We start from the raw sequence: 7,476 nt of genomic DNA, 5'->3' as shown, positions 1-7,476 counted from the left end.
TTCTTCTTCTTCTTCTTCTTCTTCTTCTTCTTCTTCTTCTTCTTCTTCTTCTTCTTCTTCTTCTTCTTCTTCTTCTTCTTCTTCTTCTTTCTTCCTTTCTTTCTTTTTGTATTTTACTACAGGGTCTACAGGGAGTCACTATGTAGATAGGACTCATAGTGATCTGTTTGAGTTCAGCCTCCCAAGAGCTGGGATTACAGGCATGTACCATGATGCCCAGTTTCAATCATCCTCTCAGCATGCCCCAGAGGGGCGGGGCTGATAGGGCAAGCCAGGGATTGAACCCCAGCCGCTGTATCTGCCTACACAGGGGCTTTAATCTGCTGATCTATATGGCCGTCCCTTGATTTTACATTTTGAAGCTATTAAAAATACTCAGGGTCAGGGAGATAGCTCAGTAGAATAAGCACTTGCCTGGCAAGCACAGGGTGCTGAGTTCAATCCCCGGTATTAAAAAAAAATCCCCTGAGCTATAGACAGCCTTAAAATACAATTTGATCAGTAAAATGGAGTCAAGTGTGAAAAAAAGAAAAAGAAATCTATGAAGCATCCTTACCGGTATATTGAGAATAAGGAAATAGAGTAGCATAAAAACAAACTAAAATGTTTCAACGTGAATGTTTAGAAAAAGGTAGAGAGCCAGGGACAAATTGAAAGCATTCCCCTATGATTATTTATAACTGAGACACTTAGAAGGTTTTTCTTGGTTCTTTGCGAAAAAGGTACAAATGCTCACATTTAGAACAAGATTTCGTGAGCAGTAACCTCTCTTCAATAATGGCAGGTAAGTATGCTCATTTCTTGCTGTGAAATACAGCCTTAGGTTCATCCCATGGTCCATCTGGGAGGGAGGCAGCAGCCTAAAAGCTGAGCTCAAGGCTCTGATTGTGTAGCCTCTCCTATGGTTCTGCCACCTGCTTGTGGGCATTTCCCCTGACTACAGCATCAGTGAGCTGTAGGGGTGATCTGGAATCCACCATGCTAAGCATGTTCCCACCAAGGAAATAGGCAACTAGATCTAATTGGTGCTTGTGTTTGTTTGTTTGTTTCAGGACCAATTTACCAGCTATACACCCCTGAACATTTCCTCATTGCTCAACAAATTATTGTAACTGTTTGAGGCTGCTTCTGGGTCAAATGAAAACTTCAAATCTCATTTCTGAAATTCTGAAAACTGCTTTAAAGTTATTGATTTACACAATCATCTCAGTATTTTCCTACATTGTAAACTCCTAGATGTCTGGGGATATTATCACATATTTAGCCATTGTTCCTTTCCAATGCCAGAGTGGCAGATGGTAAATTCTTAACAAACGTTGATTGAATAGCAAACTTAAACACAGAAAAACACCAAGGAGTGAAACATTTTCTTTGTATAATTGCAATAGCATTTCTATTTTTTGCCTTCTATAACCTCTTCCTCCCTTTCTACTCTTTCTACTCTTCTTTCCCTATCTTACCTTCAGTGTCTTCTTCCTACATTTTTAAAACACTTCTACAAATCCACCCCACTGAATTATGAAATGGCATATGTGGAAAAATTGAATGGATGATTTTTTATTTCTCTGATGTCAAACAGTCTAAGGAACTTAAATTATTTACTTAAAATTATACAATTGTTAGTGGCACAATCATGACTTAACCTCAGTTCTCCAAAATTCCATTCCAGGTGTCATCTTTCTGTATGTCAGTCCAGTCACCCAGAGCACACTGATCAATACCCTAAGTTGTGTCTGACTCTCCCTCAAGCAAAGGAATGCAAGCACACCTGGGGAAAAGATCAGCTGTTTATGAAGCGACATACCATATACATTTTTCATAATGGCTAATATTCATTTATCTATTCATCCAATGTTTTTAATTATTTATTCGTGCAACATATTTATTCAGTTTCTAGTTCTTAGCAAGAACTCTTCTATATTAAACTCTTCTAGATTAAAATTACTGAACTAAATAGAAAAAAAGAATATTTCTGCCTTTGAATAAGATGGGTTCAAAATATTACACCTGACCTGAAAATGTTGCGGAAAATTTGTAAAAATCTATGATATGAAAGAAGAATGGCAGCTTTTACTCAAGAATAGGATGTGGGGAGTGGTGGCACGTACCTGTAAACTCAGCAGTCCAGAGATTGAGAGGAGGACCACTGTCATTTTGAGGACAGCCTGGCTATATAGTAAGTTGAAGACCAGTCTTGATTGAGGAGTGATACCATGCCTCACAAAGACAAAACAAACCCTCCTTCTCCCAAAAAAGAATAAGATGGGAGCTTTTCTTCTGTTTGACAGTAAAATTATTATTTTTTTATGATTTAGTACAGGATCCAGAGGATGTACAATGTCTCACTACACAGATGGGACACACAGTGATCCTTCTGTTTTCAGCCTCTCAAGTGCTGGGATTACAGGCACGCGCTATCATGCCTAGTTTAATACAATCATTTTTTTTAGAACCAGAATATATAGCTCCTTTTCCTCCTTGAATTACATGAATTTCATGCTTTTTAAAATCTTATTGGAAACTTGTTATTTCTGTGAACTTATACATACCAAGCTAAGAGAGAAAGAATATCCTAAGTGATATTTCTTTTCTTTAATGGCTGAATTCATCTTGTGAAGATCTATTTCTTTGCATTCAACAAAAATGACTTCTGTGAAAAAAGTCCTTAAAAATTTAATTTCCTAAATTGGAGTTTTTTTCAGCTTTGGAAAATACAGCAGCCTCTTTTGAAATGTATTTTGTTTATCTAAGGGAGTCATAAGAATGAGAATAGTAGTTTAATTAAGATAATAATCAGTAGAAGACTAGATGTGCTAGATCACATAAGAATTATATTTAGATTTTTAAAGAAATGATTTCTCATTTGATTGAAATAGTGGGATTTCCTTAAGAAAGTAATATTCTCAAATCTTGATGATAGTCATTTCACTGGTTATAAAAGATGGAGTCATAGGCAGGACTAAACCTCAGTGCCTAGAGCAAACAAGGTACCTCAGTCCTGAGATAAACATCCTGTCTGGCTAAGGTCAGCTATTAGTCACTAGGAAACCTTGTGTCACATGTTACTAACTTTGCAAAAGTATAAATAAAACATATCTTGCTGTGAACAAATATGTATATATGCATACACAAAATGATGAGGATACACAGTTACTTTCTCTTAGTTCAGTGAAAAGTTTATACTAATACTGTTTAGACAAGATATCATGTCTGCATCTTTTCCTCTGAATAACTATTATGAAGACAAGAGTATGCAATATATTAATTATTGTAACTGTCCTGCTAACCTATTTTGAAACTGTTTTTATTGCTATTTTATCTTTCTCCTTAAAATGAATTAAAAACAAAACAAAACAAAAAACCAAAATAATTATGCCAATTTGCACTCACACAGCCAGTGAATGAGACTTCTTTTACATCTTTGCCAACCTAAGGGTTATCAGATGTCACAATTTAGCCAAATCCATGGGTATTCAAGTATGTAGATTGTTTTATTTGAAAATCTAAATACCATATCAGTCATAAAACTGATTAGCTTCCATAAAAAAGAGTAATAAGTTAGTCTAAGGGAAGATTTGAACCCAATTCTTTTATTTATTTTTATATTTTTGGTGGAACTGGGGATTGAACTCAGGCCCTTGTGCTTACCAGGGAAGCATTTATTCCACTGAGCCATCTCCCCAGCTCCCTGAACCCAATTCTTGATTAGAGTGCAGGCTTCAATATTTCTGTTGTTTTAGATCCTCAGGGCAGTTGACTACTAGATGAATTAGGTCAGTTCCTGCTTCCTTCATCATGGGGAGTCCCTTCTGTGTGTCCTTTTGTACTTGTCTTCTAAGAGGACAGTAGCCATACTGAGTTAAGTTCCCACGGTACAACAGAATGATCTCATCCAAACTTGCATTTTGGTTATATCTGCAAAAACTTCACTTCCATGTAATGTTTCCTTCTAAGATCCAGAGAAGAATGTGCTGTTGAGGGCGGCATTATTAACCCCAGAAAACCACTCAATTATGTAGAAAGAACCACTTCCTCTCTAAGGCTTAGATTTCCATAGCACCTGTTGGTATGTGCTCCCATGTCAGACTCCTAACCAAATGGCATAGACAGGCATCATATTTTCAAGTGTCATAATTTCACCCCCATTGTTGTTTCAAATACTTTATAATTTCCCATATAGTTCTAAAAGTCAAATTCCTACCAACTTCTTAAGATGTTTCTTCATTGTGGTGAAAATCAAATCTTTTATGTCAAATGATATATAAGAAAAGAGAAAATAGCTGCCACCCTCAGAAAGCCAAATAGTTCAAGAAAGTAGACTCTGTCAATATATTCATTCCTCTTCTGACTCCGAATTCCTGGAGATGGCTTATTGCCTGGGATTTATTCCATTCACAATACAATGCCTAAAGGGAGGTAATAGAAGTAATAACATAGATGCTAAAGACCACTGGGTGTAGGACCACTGTTTTTAGTGCAGCCATCCAAAGAGAAAAAGTATAGCAGGTAAGTTGGTAAGAAAAAGCATAGCAGGTAAGCTGTTATTCCTTCATAATGTGGGGTGTGTCAATAAAGGACAAAATTCAGAGAGGTAGACAATAAAATCTGATCCATTTTAAATTTTATGAAAAAATGCTGCTTTCTATCCAGAATTATTACAAAACATTTAATTAATACTAGCATGGAATCATATTTATCAAATGTTTCTGCCTTTTCTTTATCCTTATATAGGTCTTGGGTAATTCCTCCTGATTTCATTGGCTACTTTTTGGAAACTCAAGGAAAAAATATTAAAAAAAAAGAAAAAAGAAAAAAATCTAACACAAAACTAATTTCAGAGAACCTATTCTTCCACTGAAGAAAGACCATGGATGGCCCCAGCACAGCAGCGCCACACTCAGATGCCTGAACTAGCTAGAAGAGCAGATCACTCATAAAGTTTAAATTTGCCTGAGCTAAGATATAACTAGTTTTCACATTTCTCAAAGTTTTACAAATATATTTTAACTTCTCAAGAGTTAACAGGATTTATTATCTTGATTTATTAACTATAAAATTGAGTAAATACAAGATGCAAAATAACAAGCCCATACCCAGCTCTGCTGTATCTTCCCATCAAAACTCCAATAAATAATTTCATTTAGGGAAAGGTTAAAATAATTATTACAGGCTAGGAACAGCACTCAGTGGTAGAATACTTGTCTAGTGTGTTAGGTCCTTGAAATTGGCCCTACAAAAGTAAAAACAAATAAAATATAATATTCTCATATGTAATTCTCAATCACACTTACTGATACCTAACCTAATCTTACAGAGTAATATGTTTTTTCTCAATCATAAGCCACATAGTTTTGAGCATTTAAAAACACAGTCAAAAGTGTAAGAAAAATAAATATAATTCATATTTTCATTTCTCAGATACACATATTATGATTTTGTGTTTTATGTGTTCTTTCATGCTGTATGGATTGAAATCTTTGTTAGACAAATAGATTGTTAGAATTTGTTTCATTTATTTATTATTTTTCTACCAGTTAGCAATGTTTGCTTGAATTATTTGTTTCATATTGGTTATGACTTTTATATTCATCAATAAACAATGAGTGTCTATTTTATAATTTTTTAATGGATGAAATATTTATTCCTACTTTCTCAAAATTTCCATCATTGTACCACAGATCACAGGGGAGAGTGACAGTGTTTGTATTAACACTAAAAGATCAAAATTTCTTTAGAGCTATTTAATCTACCTTTGGTAATCCACTAAGTACAAGTGTGTTCATTTCAAATGTCACATAACATGCTACTGAAGTTTACTTCCCAAATCTTCTAACAGATGAAACATTTATTGTACTTAGTAAATTAATATTGTGTAGTTTCTAGCACATCACCATGGTGGGTCTATGCACCCTAATTTTAGAAGTGTTTGCTGAAGTCATGATTTTCTCAAAGCATTTGGCTGAGACAATAAAGAAGTCATGCTATAGAAACTATGCATGAGACTGGATTTTCCATGAAGTACTGGGGGTTCTGAGAGGCACAATTATTACATAAATTGACAAAGAGAAAATAGTTGAAAGCTTCATGTCAAAAGTCCTGATGGATTTTAAATCATCTCTGAGATTAAAGTCTGTTCTATAAGACTTAGGAAAGAATCAGCTAATGCTTAGGTCAAAGCTACTATTGCTGTTAACACAATAATTTATAACTACTATTGCTATTACTTTCAATAACAGTAACCTTCCACACCAAATTTCCTAGTCCCTTTATTATGCTTTGAAGAGGAAAGAGATAAAGTTCTTGAGGAATTCAAAAGTAGCGGAAAGAGATAAAGTTCTTGAGGAATTCAAGCAAACATTGCTAACTGGTAGAAAAATAATAAATAAATGAAACAAATTCTAACAATCTATTTGTCTAACAAAGATTTCAATCCATACAGCATGAATATATATATATTTCATTCTTAGCTCTTACCTTATACATTTGTGTACCATAAGGTTAGAGAAGACTTTTATGGAACCACAGTTAGGAGGAGATGAGAAAAGAAATTACTAAGAATACACATTTCATGTTGGAAAAGTGGAGGGATTTTTTTTCCCTGAGACAAATAGTGAGAAAATGAGTTTCAAATTGGAGCTAAAAAGAACAAAACTTAAGGATTTTACTGCAGAAAGGCTGTTTATCCTCTGTAAAGCAACAAGAACATCATCAGGATAAGAAGGGCCAGGAAGAGTCAAGAGAGGTTAAAATTTCTGGAGAAAAGCAGTGTGGAGAGTGAGAATCAAAGTGTCTGCAATTTCAGCTAAGGTCACATGCCAGTGCTTTCAGTGGTCCTAATCCTCACGGAGAAGAAATCCAGGGGTCATACAACCATAACTTCAAACATCAACACAGCCATTATTGCACTATGCAGATTCAATGATGGTGTCCATTAGAAGAGTGACTAATAAATGAATATTAGCATGTTTAGCATGTTTAGTCTAGAACTTGAAACATAATATTTAATTTTATGTTAAAATAATAAAAAACAGAATATGCTGCAATCCAAAGTGCTACTTAGAATGGAAGAAGGGGGTAATCATTCAACTGCATACAGAGGTGAAAGTAGTAAAAGACTCTTATGGAAAAAAAAGGAGAATTGAGAATTTCTTTTTTTATTAATGTTGTTAGAAAACAGGTTTGGGGGAACAGTCAAGAACTAAAGATTACCAGGCATCGTGACAGATATATCATTCAAACTATTTCAGAGATGAGGCTCATCTTAGGCAATTTAATGAAACCTTGTCTCAAAATAAAACATAAAGGTTCAGAGATATATAGTCACTGGTAGGACACTTTTGCCTAGCTGTTTTTAACCCTTGGTTCCACTGCCAATGCATACACACTCAAAAAGAAATAGACAAGATAATGATCACATTAGAATTTTAGCCTTAAGATTTCAGGAGAGTGGTCAATCCTAAAAGCAACCATGGGAGT

Source organism: Octodon degus, unplaced genomic scaffold (genome assembly GCF_000260255.1).
Source record: "Octodon degus isolate 3935 unplaced genomic scaffold, OctDeg1.0 scaffold00208, whole genome shotgun sequence".
In the NCBI taxonomy this organism is placed as follows: Eukaryota; Metazoa; Chordata; class Mammalia; order Rodentia; family Octodontidae; genus Octodon; species Octodon degus.
This window is presented reverse-complemented; position numbering follows the sequence as displayed.